Genomic DNA, 12,500 nt, shown 5'->3' on the forward strand with positions numbered 1-12,500 from the left:
ACATTTGGAAACAGATGCAACTTTGACATGAAATAAATATTAAATATTAACACTGAAATCAATATTTCTAAAGTTTCTGAACTGAAGTGAGGGGCGTGGCTGAGGTGTTGTGGGCGTATCACAGGCGTTTGATTGACGCGCTGCAGCTTCTGTAAGGTTCTAAACCGAATGCAGTCGCTCAGAGATCAAAGCCTCTCCAGGAATCAGCAAACGGGCTCCCGAGGCTTTGATGGAGAATGGGTGGGGGCCGTGAGATGGTTAATCTTCTGAACTCCCACAATGCCCTGCTCCTCAACATCCATCTCTATTATGAGCCCTGAACCACTGTAACGTCTGTGATCTTCACTGAACATGGCAGATCACACTCAAACACACACTCACACTACACACACCCACAACACACATCTTCATGGAGGTGATACACCACTCTGAATCAATCATCTGTTCATCAAATACTTCAGACAACTGCACTCGTTTAGGAACGCTGTCATTTACAGTTGTGTAAAAAGGTCTCAAGTAACTGTTTTGCTTTTGTTAAATTAAAATTAGAGAAAATACTATGCAATGCTTAATATGAAAAATAAGATAAAATTCAGACCAATTAAAATGCACAATGCAGAAATTCTCCAAGAATAAAACACTAAACACATGCCTTTTATTGTAAAAAAAAAAAAAAAAAAAAAAAAAAAATACTCATAATAAGTGATTACATTATTAAAGTTTTATAAATTCAAGTATTAAAAACACTCTTGGTTATTATAAATTAATTAAACCATTAAAATAAAAATTAATAAAACCGATTTCATAAGGCCCTTCTAAAAAGGCTTCAGCCTACTTGTTTTCAGTTAATACATAAAACTGTGTATAATTATTATGTAATTGTGTATGAAGACAGTCCTTCAGCAGCTCATACTGTTGTAATGTCTCAATGTGAACTGACCAGGCTTTCTATCTGAACATTTGTCCAAACTTAAAGCACAACATGGTTTCATAATTTAGGATGATATTAACTGAAAGAAACCTCATTGAATCACTTTGTAAACAAACAGTTGAGACTCACCTCCAAAAACTGCTGGGAAATCTGCACACACTGACCAAACTGAAAGAAAAGCACAGAAAACATGTCATCTGCCATGAGTCCTGATTCACATTAACATCCAGGAATGACCAAATGCATTCTATTTATGTCTGATTGATTTTACAGTATGAGTGGAATGAGAACATGCAGATATTTTCAGTCTAAGAGTGACTGAAGTGCTCAGATTAGAGATATTATGCTGGATTATCACAAAAAATAGTAGTATTATGGCGAATACTGACTACTGAGATCATGATTATTATAAATGATTATGTAGTGACTTTGTAAACATGCATTTACTGAACTTTTACATTTCTAAAATCCATTTCAGCGGTGGATTTGAATGTTTTTTAATATAATTCTGAATTTTGAAAAACAATTTATTAAAAAAATAAAAATGAAAAACATGGTTATGATGGCCTGACAGACTAAAGGACTAAAGGATGGGCTGATGGACTGAAGGACTGATGGGCTGATGGACTGACAGACTGAAGGACTGATGGGCTGATAGGCTGATGGACTGAAGGACTGATGGGCTGATGGACTGACAGACTGAAGGACTGATGGGCTGATTGACTGACAGACTGAAGAACTGAAGGACTGATGGACTGAAGGACTGATGGGCTGATGGACTGATGGGCTGATGGACTGACAGACTGAAGAACTGAAAGACTGATGGACTGATGGGCTGATAGGCTGATGGACTGATAGGCTGATGGACTGAAGGACTGATGGGCTGATGGACTGACAGACTGAAGAACTGAAGGACTGATGGGCTGACAGACTGAAGGACTGATGGGCTGAGGGACTGACAGACTGAAGAACTGATGGGCTGATGGGCTGATGGACTGAAGGACTGATGGGCTGATGGACTGAAGGGCTGAGGGACTGACAGACTGAATGACTGATGGGCTGATAGGCTGATGGACTGAAGGACTGACAGACTAAAGGACTGATGGGCTGAGGGACTGACAGACTGAAGAACTGAAGGACTGATGGACTGAGGGACTGATGGGCTGACAGACTGAAGGACTGATGGGCTGAGGGACTGACAGACTGAAGGACTGAAGGACTGATGGGCTGATAGGCTGATGGACTGATGGGCTGATGGACTGAAGGACTGATGGACTGAAGGACTGACAGACTAAAGGACTGATGGGCTGATGGACTGACAGACTGAAGGACTGATGGACTGATGGACTGAAGGACTGATGGACTTGGAGGACTGATAGGCTGATGGACTGATGGGCTGAGGGACTGACAGACTGAACGACTGATGGGCTGATGGACTGACAGACTGAAGGACTGATGGACTGATGGACTGAAGGACTGATGGACTTGGAGGACTGATAGGCTGATGGACTGATGGGCTGAGGGACTGACAGACTGAAGAACTGATGGACTGATGGGCTGATAGGCTGATGGACTGATGGGCTGAGGGACTGACAGACTAAAGGACTGATGGGCTGACAGACTGAAGGACTGATGGGCTGAGGTACTGACAGACTGAAGGACTGATGGACTGATGGACTGAAGGACTGATAGGCTGATGGACTGAAGGACTGATGGGCTGATGGACTGACAGACTGAAGGACTGATGGGCTGATGGACTGACAGACTGAAGGACTGATGGGCTGATGGACTGGAGGACTGATGGGCTGACAGACTGAAGGACTGATGGGCTGAGGGACTGACAGACTGAAGGACTGATGGACTGAAGGACTGATAGGCTGATGGCTGTTGTGGGTCACTAAAACTCACAATGGCAGGTGAGCGTGAGCATGATGCTCAGCAGAACGCAGCAGGAAGTGTGGGTCATTGCTCTGGGCTGGATGGCCGCGGCGATCATCAACTACAGGAGATCTTAAGACATCAGGAGCTGCTGAGGAACACAGTCACACAAGCACACAATCATACAGAGTTTAGGATTCCTTCATCACACCCACAGAAACTGAAACAACATCCTCATTCACACCAGTAAACTATATACTGTAAACTACTGCTCAAAAGGTAGAATTAAGATTTATTCATGCCTTTAACTTTTTGTGGAAACTACAAAAGTTTTGGGGAAATATAAAAGAAAATAAGAAGTTAATATTTTTATTAATCAAAGACACATTAAATTAATCAAATGTGTCAGTAAAGACATTTATGTTACAAAATATTCATGTTTAAATGCTGTTCTTTAGAAATAAATGCAACTCTGGTGAGAAGAAGAGATTCTTTCAGTAACATTTAAACAAATCTCATCTATTTCCAAGCTTTTGTCCTGTCAGGATCAACATCAGGGGCTTACCAGCGACACAAGTAAAACCATCTCCTTAACTAGCAGTGACACGATGAGTGTGACAGCGAGACGACACACAGCAGCTGGATTATGTCACACACACACACACACACACACAGGCGGGATATGACTGGTCTCCTAGCAACACATTTCTTGTGAGATGGACAAATCTCCACAAGCTCAAACTGAGATTTCAACCACTTAATCGAGCACACACACACACACACACACACACACACACACACACACACACAATGTGTTTCACGGCCCATTTTAGCAGCAGACGACAGACAGACACAGTCACGTGACCATGATAATCAGCTATTTAATATTCAAATCTCCTCACACACACACACACACACACACATGAATGAATGGAAATGATAAAGGAGAAGAGCAGGGAGTCACACGAGTCTCTTTAACCTCCTGAAACCCGAGAGATTGCCTGTTGTGCATTTTATAATTTTTCTTGCTATTTGGGATATGTAGGACCTAATAAGTATAATACCTAAAATTTGTTTTTGTACAGGAAGTAGTTTTCCCAGAAAAAAGATGTCCTCATGTGAGGACAGTGGGTCTATCATGATGTGAAATGCTGCAAAGCAGTTTCATTCACTTTGCAAGCACAGATGCACATTGCATGTCATGCATCGCACACAGGATTTCCCAGTGCAGCCTTGTGCTCTGCATTCATGCATTTCATTTATAAAGTTATGTTATGTCCTCGGCAGAGGACATCGGGACTCAATTTCTAAAAAAAAAATGAAAAGACATGAATGAAAATGCATAGGCAAAAACAATAGATTTTTTTAAATCACCAATAAATTTTTAATGTTCAAGATTTTTTTTTTTTTTTTTACCAAACTTTGTATAAAGATGATTCTCAACTATGGTATAACAGAATAATTCAGTATAACATTTTTCTTTCTGCAAAATGTGTGTAAAATTACCATTAATGGGTTTTCTAATTATATACAATGTATCTATAAACTAAATCTAATTTGCATATAAATGTGTTTTTGGGGCAACATGTAATGAAAAAAGAAGTGTAATAATGTGAGTAATAATTGTCAAGATTTTCATAATAATATATAATATTTCATAGAATATTGAAATATAATTTCTTTCTCTATTCATTTGTTATGTCTCCAAAAATGCGTCATAAGCATGCGTTAGTCCCGGTGTCCTCATCTGAGGACATGTATGAAATCAATGTCCTGTTTAGTAACGGAAAGACACAGAATTTAAAAATTAGACAGATTTTAAATGATAACTACAATATATTATAAAAATATTATCATATTTCTATAAGAGTGTCACTAAATTAATTTCAGACATTTTGATGACCAAGGAGAGGGAGTGGTCATGTGAAACATCCAATCATTTGGTATCTCTGAAAAGCCCTGAATGTGCTCTGTACAGGACATCCAGATCTAAAACTGTGGCATGAACAGACTCAGAGAAATTCACAAAAATATAATGTCCTCATATGAGGCCACAGGGTCTCAAGAGGTTAAGATCTCAAATGAAGACACGCGTGTCTCCTGTAGATCTCCATCACGTCTCACTCTGCTCTCACACTCACCAATCAGAGCCAGAATCCATTTACTGAAACATGAAGCTGTGGTGTTTACACGGCTCCTCAGAGAATACCACGGTACACTGTGTTTAGCTGATGCTATAGTGTAATATCAGTAAATTATGTTATACGGTGCAGCTCCATCAGGATCTTTCGTTCTGGTACTTTCCGCTCATCTGGAATCATCAAATCTTTCCACATTACAGCTGATTATTTCTGCTTCCTGCTTGACTCGTGTGATCATTCCATTATAGAAGAATGAGGAAACACACACACACACACACACACACACACACGTTTGTTTCTGTGAATTGTGGGGACTTTCCATAGACTTCTATTACTTTTATACTGACCAAACTATATTTTGTATCCCCTAACCCTAACCCTAACAGAAAACCTTTTTACATGCTTGCACTTTCAGATAAAATCCTTTACTATTTTTAATCATCTTTTTCCCTCATGGGGATCGGTCCCCACAATTTCAGGTTTTACTATCCTTGTGGGTACATTTGACACAAATCCACAATGTTAGCATGCTTTTCATGGGAGGAAAAAAGTCAAGCAAGTTTGGGCAACATGAAGGTCAATAAATAATGCATTTAAAAAAAATTCCTTTAAAATGACACACATTACTGTTCAAATTAAAGTTTGGGGGTTGGTTAAATTTGTAATGTTTTTGAAAGAGTCTCTTCTGCTCATTAAGGTTGCATTTATTTGCTAAAAATACAGTAAAAACTGTAAAATTTGAAACATTAATACTGTTTAAAACAGCTTTTTTGTGTGTGAATCTCTGTTAAAGTGTAATGTATTTCTGTGATGCTCCGCTGTATTTTCAGCATCATTCCTCCAGTCTTCAGTGTCACATGATCTTCAGAAATAAGAATAATATGATGATTTACTGCTCAAGACACATTTCTGATTATTAGCAATGTTAAAAACAGTCGTGCAGCACAATATTTTTGTTGAAACTGCGATACACTTTATTTATCTTTCAGGATTCACAGATGAGTAGAAAGATCAAAAGAACAGCATAATTTTTTTTTCTTTTCTAACTTAATAAATATGTACTTGATAAATACAACTATGAATCTGTTTCAGTGTAAACATCATTAATCAGTAGATGATGTTTGTGGTTTCTTCTCGCAGCAGATCGTGTCTGACCTTCAGTGCTGGAGCGTGTTGTTAGCGTGTTGACTCAGCGTGTTAAAGTGCTTTGTGTTCAAACTCAGCTGAACAACCAAACCAATTTCAGCGTGAATAATAACAGCATTGAACAGCAGAGACGTGCTCCTCCAGGAACCAGTTCTTCAATGAGAAACGCTGAGCTGAGGGATACGAGTCTGAATACACACACACACTGCACACACACACACACTGCACGAGTCCAGACGATGACATCTCCACCGTCACACAACAGATGCATTGATGATGCTCTCAGACAGACGTGACTGTGACGGACACAGACGCTACTGTACACAGCGGGGTCACGGGGTCACGAGTGGACCTTACTGCACATGTGCACTGCTGATTCAGAGGATCACACACCTGCGCTGCTGAGTCTATGTATTACAGCACATCATATACTTCATATTTATTATGGATTCATATCCCTGATGCTGCTGCCCTGAACATGTGCTGTGATGTAATTGGCTGTCTGGTGGTCACATGACCTCCTGAAGGACCAACACAGAGCTGCAGACTCAGACATTATTAACAGACTTTTAGTAAAAGCATGCTTATTACTGAAATAATCTGCTTTTAACTGACATACTTAAGTGTGGATTGAATGTAGTATTTTCAGACACTTAATTGCATGGTTTTGCTAATTTAATGAATATGAATTATAGTTTATATTTAATTTAAATGCAATTTGTTGTTCTTTAGAGTGGTTTTAATTAAAAAATATTCTAAAGTCCAATTAACTGAATTTTAACATTTTGACTGACTTAAACAGTGATTATTATAAATGCTATCCATAATAAATTCTATTGTCATTGAAACATGGTTAAAGTATTGGATGTATTTATGAGAAACTTTACTTAAATGTCATCTCTATTAAATTATGTCTGTCTGTATTTAAATGTGCACTGTAAATAATATGACAAATGAATCATAAAAACGTTTTTCCATAACTTTAATTCAAATTCAACCAATTTGAATAGATTATCATTATTATTATTAATATTACTGTTGTTGTTATACAAGATTAAACTGAAATGACTTGTGCAGCCAATTTGATTATACTTAAAAACTAAAGGCGGCAGGATTTTAAGTAGAAGGTGGAAATGTGAAGAAATTATGAGGCTTCAGTTCAGCATATTTAATAAATTAGTAATTTTAAATTTAAAATCAAATAAAGTTTAGTTTTATGACTAAAACATCATGATTTACAATGTGCATTAAATTAAAACTTTTATTTTGACATTATTAGAAAATGCTCTTTTAAAAGTACTTTAGAAACAGCCATAATAATGACTTTCTTAGACACTTAAGTGACCTTTTATTTCATTAATATTATATTAACTACAAGTACAGTTTTTTTTTTCAAAATGTACACAACTATAATTATGGATTTTATATCCTGATATTTGATATGATTGTGTAATGGTATATAATGATCATGAAGCACACAAACTCTCATCAAACATCATGCTCCTGTGTGATGGTCACACACACACACACACACACACTCATGTAAACACAGTGTTAGCGCGGCAGGTTTGTGTCCCGTCTGGTGTCCCATGAGGCCTCAGTATCACTTGTGTCCTCTCTAAAAGCCCAAACGCTGCCAGCTGTCCCAGTTCCTCATTGTCTCGTATCTGAGATCAGATTAACTCTGAGACGCGTCTGAAGGAGAAACCCTGCTGCGCTAATGAAGCCCTGATCATAACACAGCCCTCTGAACCCAGCACCACATGCATGATGGGTAAAACAGCAGCTCGCAACCACAGGGACATGGGTTCGAATCCCCGGGAAGGCATGAACTGATAACATGTACAGCTTTAATGTGAATCTGTGAATAAAAGCGTCGGTCGAAGGCATGAATGCCCTGAAGTAAATGAAGGCACTTGTGTCAAATGGAGCAGAAGAAACATGAATATTAAACAGCTCAAAGATATCAAAACATTAAACGATCAAAGTGAATCTATACACCGCAATGCATAGTTTTGTTATCAGTGTCACATGATCTTCAGAAACAGTATAATATGATGTTTTACTGCTCAAGAAACATTTCTGATTTCTGAAGATCATGTGACACTGAAGACTGGAGGAATGATGCTGGAAATACAGAAATACATTAGACTTTAACACAGATTCACACAGAAAACAGATGATTTACATCAGAATAATATTTTTACCGTTTCTACTGTATTATTTTTCTAAAGCACCTTTGATGAGCAGAAGCGATTCTTCAGGAACCTCAGTCTGAGTGCTTGAGACGAACACAAAGGTTAATGTAGTCCTGAGTGTCCTAGATCCCGAGTGTTTGTCTGTGTCTCAGGCGTTTAACAGCTGTATTGTGTTCAGTGTTTTCAGAGCCGCAGATCTGGGTCAACACACATCATTCACCACTGTTCCAGGGGAATATCAGATACACGCTGTCGAAATAACACCAGAACACAACTAGACTGGACATTACACACAGTGATGCTTCTGTCCACCTACTCACAACATTCTGGGAACATGCTTGGTGAAGAAAAGACACATTCAGAAAACAGAAGACAGAAAACAGACGACGTGTTCTGCAGTGTCTGTCTTCAGATCAACAGTCTGCATGTTTCTCAGAAACACACACACACTCACACACACACATACACAGAGACACACACGCACACACACTCACACACACACAGGGCAAAGGTCACGGGCAAACGCTGCCATCACTGTAAACCAAAGAAACATGAATAATCAGCAGCTGATCTTCATCATATTCACACAGTTTCTCCTGATGATCATCAGAGCTGCATCCATCTCTTCTCCTTGGCATTTTAATCTCACTTTATAGTTTGTCTTGGTTGTTTTCTGTTTTATTTTCTCCATTGTTCAGCACTTTGGACAGCTCTGCTATGTTTAAATGTGCTATATTAATAAAATGTACTTACTCTGGGCCTCAACATGTCTTTAAAATGATCTAAAATAAGAAAATAATATTTGTTTTGTTTCTTTTTGACACAGTCTTGGAAAACCTGAATATATGAAGATCCCCATTATAAAAGTATGATGTTGAGACATGGAAAATCATGGGAATTCAAATGTATTTTTATTATAAATATACAGTTTTATAGATATTCCAAGCTCTAAAACATTTTATCAGGTGCAAATTGTGAATAATATATATATATCTATAATCCTCAACTGTAATCCTTGTCCAGTAAACCAGGACCGACTGAAAATCATTCAGATTATTTGATTAAAAACAGAAACCGTGAAGGACATTCAGCTCTTCAAGCTTCTGGAATCCTCGCATGTAATAATATAATAATTATTATAATAATTTTAGTGATTTTAATATCTAGACTCATAGTTTCTGAAAACAAAGCTGTGTCATTACAGATGAACCCGATCTCTTCTGTGTAGCGTTCATTCACTTTTATTTATACATTTTAGTTTATTTAAATGCAAATGAGAAATGTTTCATTAATGTAGTTAATATATTAGGCTTTTCTAAATAAGTTTACAGTCTATTTATATTTTTGGTTTATTTAGTTTATATATTTAGTGTATCGTTTTATAGTTTTATGTTAATAACAGAAGTTTATGTTATTTTCAGAAAACCAGCGAAACCATATAGTGTACTGTATATGAAGCAATATTGTTATGGACAGTGTGAAAACAGTGGAAGCAGCTGATTTAGATGAAACATCTGCTGAATCAGAAAGAAAACCACATATCTGAGATGATCCAGTTATCTAATCTCATCAAATTCAATCTTCTGTTTCCACATACAGACACTTTCAAAGCAGCTTTACAGAAAGTCATGTTTTTAATGTCTGTAATGTCTAAAAATCTTCATGCCTTATTAGTTGCACGAAGCAGATTGGAGCTAGATGATATCAGAGTTACATTTGTGAGGATACACACAAACAAGCAGCAAACATCCCTTCACACACTTCACATCACTGATTATATACTGTATATGAGAGTGTGTCCTCTTCAGTGCACACTCCACAATGAGCGGCTGTGGAGACTGGCACGAGCATCACACACACACACACACACCACACACACACACCAGACACACACACACACACACACACACACACACACACACACACACACACACACACACACACACTCACACACACACTGAGACACACACTCAGACACACACACACACACACACACTGAGACACACACTCACACACTCATACACACACACACACACACACACACTGTGCTCGAGTGAGTCTCTCTATGAGTCTGTGTTCTCTCACTCACTCATCATCCTCTTCTCAATCAATGCTCTGTCTTCAGTTTAATGTTAGATAACACTGTACTCATTTGGTTTTTAACTAGTTGTTAACTCATGTGTCATTATGGTTATGGACATGAATAACAGTTTATCCTACAGTATGTAATGTTGATGTGTTGCAGATGCAGTAATCAGGAATAAATGGTTTAGTTCTTCATGAGTTATTTGTAGCTCATGATTATCTGTGCATTAGTTACACAGGCTTTCTGCTGGTCACAGCAACCTCATTTACTGAAAATATATATTTGAGATAAATCACTATCTGTAAATAATTCGGTCATACACATACACGCTCTGATGTGGATCTGTCTGCTGAAATCACCACCGCAAACACTCCAGCGATGATCAGAACTATTACAGCTAATCTACACCAGAGCCAGAGAAACACAGAAACATCTGGAGCTCAGATCAGCCACTATATATATATATATACATTAGTGGTGGGCTGTTATCGGCGTTAACGTGCTGCGTTAACGCGAGACTCTTATCGGGCGATAAAAAAAATATCAATACAATAAAATAATCTATTCTCAAAGTTGGGTTGGGAGCTGGGTCTATTGAGAATGAGAAGTTGTCGTCATAGCACAAAGCCCCTCCCTCGATATCACGGTCTCCGCCATGTTGGAATCAGAATCAGAATCAGAATGAGCTTTATTGACAGATATGTTTACACATACGAGGAATTTGTTTTCGTGACAGAAGCTTCGCAGTACAACAGAATGAAAGCGACAGCGAAGGATACCGGCGGTGAAACAGGATTGTTTAAATGTGTTGTTAAGAGGAGGTTCTCGCAATTCTGCACTGTTTTACCATGCCTGGAAGTTACTGCTGCGTTAAAAACTGCTGCAGTACCTCACACGATACATATGGAAAACATAGGAACAATGAAATACAGTTTTTTTAGGTTACACCAAGCGCAAAACAGCGGTATTTGGAGAAGCTCTCAAGCGGCACTGAGACCTGGACCATTTACCTCCACGCACACATATGGACATTGGGAATTATATTGTTTTTGTGTCTGAATAATTGTGCTTCTTTTAAGTCCTCCCCTAGATGGCACTGTGTTTCATACATGTTCTATTGTAGGATAGCAATGTGGAAGAAGGAGTGAGAAAAAGAATAAAAAAAGAAAAGAACTAGTGTGGTTCAGTAAGCTACTACTTGTTTTCTGCTTCTTTATTTGACTGATTCCCAACATAACAATTGTTTTTGGTTTAAGTTCCTACACAATGCAGGAGTTTAAAAGCCACGAGTCTTTGGAAAGTTACGAGGCTTTCTGCTGTGGCTGGGTCCATCTACAGCAGGTGATGACAACAGTGTTGTACTGGCCAAAGTAAGTTTATTCACATGCGTTTTAGTGTATTGTAATTACATTGCATTTAGAATTAACTGCAACTGAACATTAGATTGTAACGAGATGTTCAATGTATACGAACGTTTCCAACATGTTTTGATGTAGGCTAAAGCTGTGTATGTTTAGTTATGATTTGATTTTAACCCAATGACACATACTGTACCAGGTTTTTTTGTTGGGGGCTGCAAAGTGGACAAACCAGTTCTGGGTTGGCTAGGGTAGTTAAATGTGTGATTGCGAGATGTAAATGTCCCGGTTAGATTAAGCCATTAAAAGCGTGAATGCAAATCGACTTACATTGTAAATAATATAATTCCCAATATAATTTTTGCATTGCTTTACTTTCTTCCTTTTCTTTCGCATATTCGTAGATCCGTCTCGATCTGTTCCGCCGACAAAATAAATTCGCAAAAATGAAAGCGCTCTGAAATGTTTAGTCGCGCCTCTGTGAAGTTCTGAAGGCATTGCCCTGGCAACAGATAGCGTATCCTGTCATCAGGGCCGACCGGCTCAGACCCCTCCCAAATCAACCCAAATCAGCACGTGACTCCTCAATCTCAATACTAAGCAAGCTATGATGACTTTCACCTTGATATTTTATAGAACCGACTGGCTGAGGACAGCCTAAAAAGATGCTCAGGACAGTTGATGGGCCACTGCTGCGCATCATCACGAAAGCTTATCTTTCTCACGTGTTTTTAAGTATTACCGCTTGATGATTTAAACATT

General features: G+C 38.3%; 1 protein-coding gene and 1 long non-coding RNA gene across 2 annotated transcripts in view; one reads left to right on the plus strand and one right to left on the minus strand.

Annotated features, from left to right (window-relative positions):
* LOC113042956 (contactin-1a-like) overlaps positions 1–12,500 on the plus strand; it is a 551,632-nt gene that overhangs the window by 363,214 nt on the left and 175,918 nt on the right.
* LOC113042969 (uncharacterized) overlaps positions 927–12,500 on the minus strand; it is a 20,647-nt gene continuing 9,073 nt past the window's right edge. Inside the window, exons 2-3 of the long non-coding RNA XR_003275637.1 lie at positions 2,840–2,960; positions 927–1,099 (exon numbers count right to left, since the gene is read on the minus strand). This is a non-coding gene — a long non-coding RNA (uncharacterized LOC113042969). The remainder of the gene's footprint in view (positions 1,100–2,839; positions 2,961–12,500) is intronic.

The sequence above is a fragment of the Carassius auratus genome, chromosome 25, assembly GCF_003368295.1.
Source record: "Carassius auratus strain Wakin chromosome 25, ASM336829v1, whole genome shotgun sequence".
Classification (NCBI taxonomy): Eukaryota; Metazoa; Chordata; class Actinopteri; order Cypriniformes; family Cyprinidae; genus Carassius; species Carassius auratus.